Source organism: Fukomys damarensis, unplaced genomic scaffold (genome assembly GCF_012274545.1).
Source record: "Fukomys damarensis isolate Sample0158 unplaced genomic scaffold, DMR_v1.0_HiC HiC_scaffold_24, whole genome shotgun sequence".
NCBI lineage: Eukaryota > Metazoa > Chordata > Mammalia > Rodentia > Bathyergidae > Fukomys > Fukomys damarensis.
Genome location: NW_022900936.1, coordinates 69,131,212 through 69,137,941, shown reverse-complemented (window position 1 = coordinate 69,137,941; position 6,730 = coordinate 69,131,212). Strand labels below are relative to the sequence as shown.

The 6,730-nt window shown below is 49.9% G+C and overlaps 1 long non-coding RNA gene across 1 annotated transcript; it reads left to right on the top strand.

Annotated features, from left to right (window-relative positions):
• Positions 1 to 1,865: 1,865 nt before the first annotated feature.
• LOC104858292 lies at positions 1,866 to 4,867 on the top strand. The gene is made up of 3 exons (XR_779098.3): positions 1,866 to 2,563; positions 2,788 to 2,874; positions 4,596 to 4,867. It is a non-coding gene; the product is annotated as an uncharacterized LOC104858292 (long non-coding RNA).
• Positions 4,868 to 6,730: the final 1,863 nt, after the last annotated feature.

The window sequence follows — 6,730 nt, the reverse complement described above, 5'->3', positions numbered from 1 at the left end:
ACTTTATTTGGAAACAGGGCTCTGCAGATGGAACTGCTGCAGAGATCAATCGCTGAGTGGATTGCGTGGGCTCTAAATCCACAACCGGTGTCACAGACGGGGGATGGGGAGCATGTCCTCGACAGCAGAGGCGGGGCTGGGGGTGACGCATCTGCGAGACAAGGGGTGTCCAGGATGTCCCGCAGCCCCCGGAGCCAGGCGGGGCTTAGACAGATTCTGCCTCTGTCAGAGCCCCGGGGGTAACCGTGCCTGCCAACACCTTGACTTCAGGCTTCCGGCATCCAGGATGGAGAGAGCCCCTTTCTGTCTGAGACCTACGGGCTGTGCTGATTCACTGTGGCAGCTGCAGGAAGCATGCACAGGGATCTGCAGCTATTCAGCGCCGCATCCTTGGCCCAGGCGAGGGTCTTCTTCTTGCAGCATGAGCCGTGGGTGCCCTGCCCTCCCATCTGGCTGCCGCTGGCTACTCTGAGGTTGCTGGCAGCCTTTGGCATTTCTTAGACCGCACCTGCGCCACTCCAGTCTCTGCCTCCCCCTTTCCATAGACATTTCCTCTGCATTTCTGTCCTTCTACATAAAGATACTGGCTACTGGGTTCAGGGCCCGCCTTAACCCAGCCCGACTTTATTTAAACCTAATTACATTGCAAAGACCTGTTTCCCAGTAAGGTCATCTTCACATGTCCTGGGGGTTAGGACTGGAATGTATCTTTTTGAGTGACATGATTCAACCCAACAAATGTGATATTTGTTCTTTCATTTGCCTTGTAGAGGGGGCAAGACCAGGTATTGAGTGCCTTTTAAAAAATGAGAGCTGGGAAGAAATTTGAAAACATGGTTTAAAGGGCTGTAGATCCTGGGAAGTTGTTTGGGACTGAGGCCCGCTCTGATTCGTGTCCTTGGCCTCTCTGGCTGGTTCCGCCTGAGCTGATCACTACATTGGCCTGGTCACCTATCGGCTCCCCTTAGCCAGGAACCCATGGTTGGCTCACTTGGCTGTGGGGCGGAGAGGTGGGGTTGTCTGATACCCTGGGAGAACTCACCTTTGTTGGCTGGCTAGGACCAGAGGGCTCTGGGATACAGGGGATCACACCAACCCCAGTCAGCGGGAGCCCTTTGAGAGCAGTTCAGGTGTGCCCTGCAGTCCTCCGCTTTCTCACTGCCCTTCCCAGCTGCTAGGAGCTCTTTTGAGTCAGGACATGGGGGTGCTGGTGAATGTGAGGGCCCCAGGAGCAGTGGGGCTGGAGTAGCAGGCAATCTTCAGTGACTTCTGACAGAGGCAATGAGTAGGGCTCCATTTTGTCTGCCTCTGTGTCTCCCAGAAAATATCCTTCTCACACCTTACCTTCCAGAAATAGACACATGAGGCTCCCTTATTTCCTTCGCTGCCTTGTGCCCACTACTTCGTTTCTCCTCTGTGCCGATGTCTGCCATTCACGCTGCCTTGGAGCCAGCTGATTACAGACTGAAACCTCGACGAACTGTGAGCCAAACGAACCCCTCCTCTCTAAATTTGGGTGTTGGGTATTTTGTCTCAGCAATGAGAGAAAAGTAGTTAACACGGAAATGTGGCACTGAGAGTGGGGTGAAGGATTTGTGCCAGACTGAGGTATCTATCTGTACTGGAGCCAGAAAGTGATGCTCATGGTGAAGATCAGAAGGCCAGTAAAGACCAGGCTTGGGAGGTCTCTGTTGGGTAGAAGGACCGCATTGGCCGTTGGACTCCAGGCGATGTGTGTCTGCATTTTGTTCGTGTCCAGAGACTTTGCCTGAGACTGAGATTGGGGGCGGTGGATGAATTAATCTGGCAGAAGAAATTTCAAGGCAGACAAATACTGAGACTGTGGCATGGCTACTGTTGGGGGCTTTAGTCAGATCTATGTTGGGAATCAAGAGCAAAGAGCCCAGCAGAGTGATTTAAAACACTGAGAGTTTGGTCAGAGAGGAAGCTCCAATAGAGCTGTGGTCTGCCAAGATAATGCAGAGGAGCTCTTGCTTGCTGAGAAGGAACAGGGGAATAGAAAAGATGGCCTATGGGCATCACAGGAAGCAGCAGGATTCCATTATTTCCATCCTCAGGGTTGTAAAAGTCAAAGAGCTTGATTTGAGAAGAAAGCCCCAGAGCGCCAGGTTCCAGGATGGTGGTGGCCCCACCATTGCTCCAGAATGGCAGCAGCCTAGAGGTCTTGTTCCTCAGAATTGGATTCAGAGTGCTGAGCAATCCAGGCACTCAGCCCCGACAGCTAAGAGAGAGGGGAGACTGGCTGCTACTGCTCCAGCTGGTAGCAGACCTTGGCTTCATCTACATGGTGCTGGTTTTAGACGCATGCTGAATGGAAGAGGTGTGGGATCAGGAAGGCTTCCACCCAGATTTCAGAAGGAGGCCTAGGAGGCCAGGCAGTGCACCCCTGAGAGCAGTGTGTGAACTGTGATTGTGAAACCAGAGGTATAGTGAAGACCCCAGAAGTTTGGAGAAGCCAGGAGCATGGATCACCTGAGGAAGGCTGCAAAGAGGGAGCAGAACTGGCCCAAGAGAGAAGCCATGGGAGCTGCAACCACCAGAGGTATCACAGGGGCAGAGCCACCCAAGCCCTTTGGGGTTCATCATTTGTCTCAAATTGGTGGGGATATTGGAAGTGAACTCTGGGATTTAATGTTTGCCCTGCTGGGTTTTGGACTTGCCTTGGTCCCCTTCCTTTGTATCCCCTATGTGTACCTTTTGGAATGGTGATGTCTATCTTGTGCCATTAAATGTTGGAAGTGTTTAACTTTCTTTTCATTTGTCCAGGGGCCTGCAGCTAAGAGTTAACCTTATATCTCAGAGGAGACTTTGCGCTTGGACTTTTCAGCATTGCTAAAACTATTAGGACTTTTGGTAAGTCTTAGAGATGGACTAATGGCTTTTTTCCATAAAGGACCAGGGGTAGAATGTTATGATTTGTGGTTTGATGACCCCCTAAAGCCTCATGTAGATGAGGTGGGACTGTCTTTTTCCGAGGTATTTGAATTTGGAATGTGTGATGCTGGGATTAAGGGTGTGTAATTACTAAATGCCTACATGTGAGTGGTAGGTTTGGGACCGCCCTACTTCAGTAGTCTGTATGTGATGAAAGAGGCGGAAAGACGCAGTGAAGGGCTCCCTTGTTTCCTTCGCTGCCTTGTGCACTCCATTTTGTTTCTCCTCTGTGCCGATGTCTGCCATCCACGCTGCCTTGAAGCCAGCTGATCATGGACTGAAACCCTTTATGAACTGTGAGACAAATAAGCTCCTTCCCCTCTGGGGGCGGAGAAAGAAGGAAAAAAGAAAAAGAAAAAGGGCTGGGGATTTGGCTCAGTGGTTCCACTGCCTGCCTCACAAGTGCAAGGTTCTGAGTGCAATCCCGGTACACGCCCCCACCCCCCAAAAAACAAAAGAAATAGCAAATGAAAGGGAATAGTGCCGCTCAACAACTAGGCCACATGCGCACGCGGCACACACACACTGAGAGGTCTGACTGGAGACTTTATTCAGGGAGCAGGAGCAGAGAGAGGGAGAAAGGGAACAAGAGAGAGAGCAGAGAGAGAGAGGAGAACAAAGAAAGGAAGGCCTTTTCATCATTTTGGGGGCTGGGCTATTGCTTATTTACCAGGAGTGGGCTATCTTTAACCCACCACAGGCCAGGCTGCCCTTTATGAGTTTGGTCCTGGAGAAACAGGTTTAACCTCTCCATACCGCTGTGGCCTTGGGCGGGAGGAACTACAGATAAGAGCATGAGGTCTTTAAGAGCCAAGAAGCACCAGGAAAATGCAGCTGTGATGGCAGCGTCAGGTCCCTAACAGCAAATGTAGTAGTTCTCGCTTACTTCATTATGAGTGTGGAGATAACATATATACCAATCTGGTCATGGGAGGGCAGGTTATATTTTTGCTTTTAACTACTGAGCAGGATGATCTGGGTTTAGTTTGGCTCCCACCGTGTTTTCAAAAGCAATTTGAATGGATTACAAACTGAAATCAGGAGCTCACTTTAAAACTCCTTGTTTCCATGCATGTTTAAGAGCTGTAGAAGGAGATCCTCAAAGCCACAGGGTCTGGGGTGAATTGCAGCTGCCATCTTCAGAAGGGACCCACCTGTTCCAGTTTTTGAAAGATACCATCAGTCTGCTCCCTCCACTGTGCCGTGTTCTGGTGTCAGAGCTGTGACCTCTGCTCCGGAGGCCAGGAGGGCAGCTACGGGACCTCTGGGTGGGAAGGAGTCTGAGTTTCTGGGCTTTGGGGAGCCATCTAGACCCTGTTAAGACCTCCAGGGCAAAGGGCCGAGGATATTTCATATTCAGTAGGAAACCTACAATTAAACAAGATTCCTTTGGATGTGAGATAACTCTTTGAAAGTGTAAGAGACAAAAGGAACAGAGATGTGTGTGAGCACCAAGCAGCACCTTCTTTACCAGAACCAAGCCAGCAAAGGGAGAAGAAGGGGACGCTAGATCCCCTGGACCTCCTCTGCTAGCCTCCTTGCCATAAGGGAGACACTGTCAGTTGTTTCTGGGTTGGCCTCTAACTCAACCTCATTTTCTTCATCTGGGAAATGAGGCTAATCATCCTTTCTGTCCCCAGGGACTCAAAATTCTGCAAAGTAACGCCGAATAAGAAAGCTCTGCCACGACTATGGAAACATTAAACTACATCTCAACACAAGGCACAGGATGGGCCTGAGTTGGCTGGGGTAGACTGAACTCACTGCAAAGCCTCGGGCCTGCGCGAGGTCCTGTAATGGGTAACGTGATGTGCCGACTTGGCTGGGCCGTGTGGCACCCAGCTGTTTGGCTGGACCCCAGTCTAGTTACTGCTGTGAGGTCATTGTTTTCAGATGTGCCTAACATGTAAATCAGCAGACTCTGAATAAACAAGATTATCGTTCGTGGTGTGTTTGGGTCTCCTTCCATCGGCTGAAGGCCTCCACAGAAAAGATCGGGACTCTGGAGAAAGAGTGAGTTCTGACTCTAGTTAGCTTTGACTTCAAGGCTGTAACAGCGATTCTTCCCTGGGCTAAGGCCTATTGTGCAGATTTTAGGCTTTGCCAGTCCCTTAATCTGAGCCAGTTCCTTAAAAATCTCTCTCTCGGTGATACTTGTAGGAGGTGTGATAAAAATATGAATGTTTAAATAAAAAATTATTATAGTAAAGACACACTGCCATTAATCCCCTCAATATATTCCCTCTTGCTTTCAATGTACTTATCCCATCACTCTTTTTTTGTTGTTTATTTATTTATTTATTTTTTTGAGACAGGATCTCCCTATGTAGTTGAGACTGACCCGGAGCTCACTGTGTAGCCCAGGCTGGCCTCAAACTATCCCATCAATCTTGCCACTTTCCGGAGCAGCCTTCCTTTAAGAGTGTTTTTAGTTGAGATGTTGGGGCTGTCCTGGTGTTCTGAATTGGTTAAAACTGTTTTTTGTTGTTGTTTTTTTTTAATCAATTACTGGGGAAGCGCTAGAAGTGTCTTCAGTGCCAGGTCCTTGGAATAATAAGATAGCTGCGGGCACATTAATGTTTTTACAAGCTTGCCTTTCTGTCGATCACCCCTGGCAGCGGCATTCACTGTATACTTTTTATTGTACCTTGTAAAGCGCAAAAGAAAACCTCCAGAAGTGCCTCAGGAAATGGCAAGAATGTGGGGGTTAGTGTGTCTAGAGTTGGGGGTGTGTTTTGAGTGTGATTCATGGCAGTGTGTCTTTTACTGCAATAAAGTATAAACACTCACGGTGTATTTGGTATAATATACCTGTGCCAGGTATATTACTGAGAAGTTATACATCCTGTTGGCCCTCCGGAGGTCTCTACTACTGAGCTAACAGGTTTACACACCACAGTGTATATCACTTAGTGTCCACATCATTCTCTCGGAGTTGCTATTGTTGGCCCTACTCTGTGTCTGCTTTTGGGAATTGCCAAAGGGGTAGAGAGAGAAGAGATGTTTCCCAGGTTGTAGGAGACGCTGATGTGTGAACGCAGGTGCATCTAGACAGAGAGCCAGCACACTGAGTCAGAAGCTGGGACAGGACCGAGGCGCGGGGGACACGTGGGCCTTCTTTAGCACCCGCGATGCTGCTGTCCTGGCCTCTCGGTCGTCCTGGCCTCCTCCACCCTCCCACCCCAGTCCCTCCCAGGAGCGTACCCAGAGACGGTGGGACAGCCACAGCTGATCTAGAGACGAGCGTGCACCAGGAGGGCAAAGCCCCTCTGGGTGGGTTTCATGCGCACCTCGGACCCAGGAACTTTGAGGAAGAGACGGCCAGGGAGGCTCCAGGCTCTAACGTGCCATCGGAGGGTGAGATGATGTTTCCTGCTTTTGGTTGCCCAATTCTTTTAGGTTTTGAGTGATGAGAACACAACATGGAAGTAAATAGAAAAGGGGGTTTACTGGCTTATGTAATGAAAAGGCCAAAAGTTAGCGTCCTGGTCCAGGTCCCTAAGCTAAGTCTCTGCGGCTGCCTCTCGTTCATCATCTCTTAGTTCCACTTTTCTCTGTGCTTGTCTCTTCATTTTCTAGCCCATCTACCCCAATGGTAGCAGGATGATGCACTTTTTCATTCATCAGCCAAGGAGCCCATGCAGAGAGAGAGAACGGGAGAGTCAGGGAGGGAGAGAATCCCAGCATTTCCACCAGTGTCCCGGGGCTGCCTTTCTGGGCTGTCTGGAATGCGTGCCTACCCATGACCCAACTCTGTGCTCAGCGCCGCGGAATG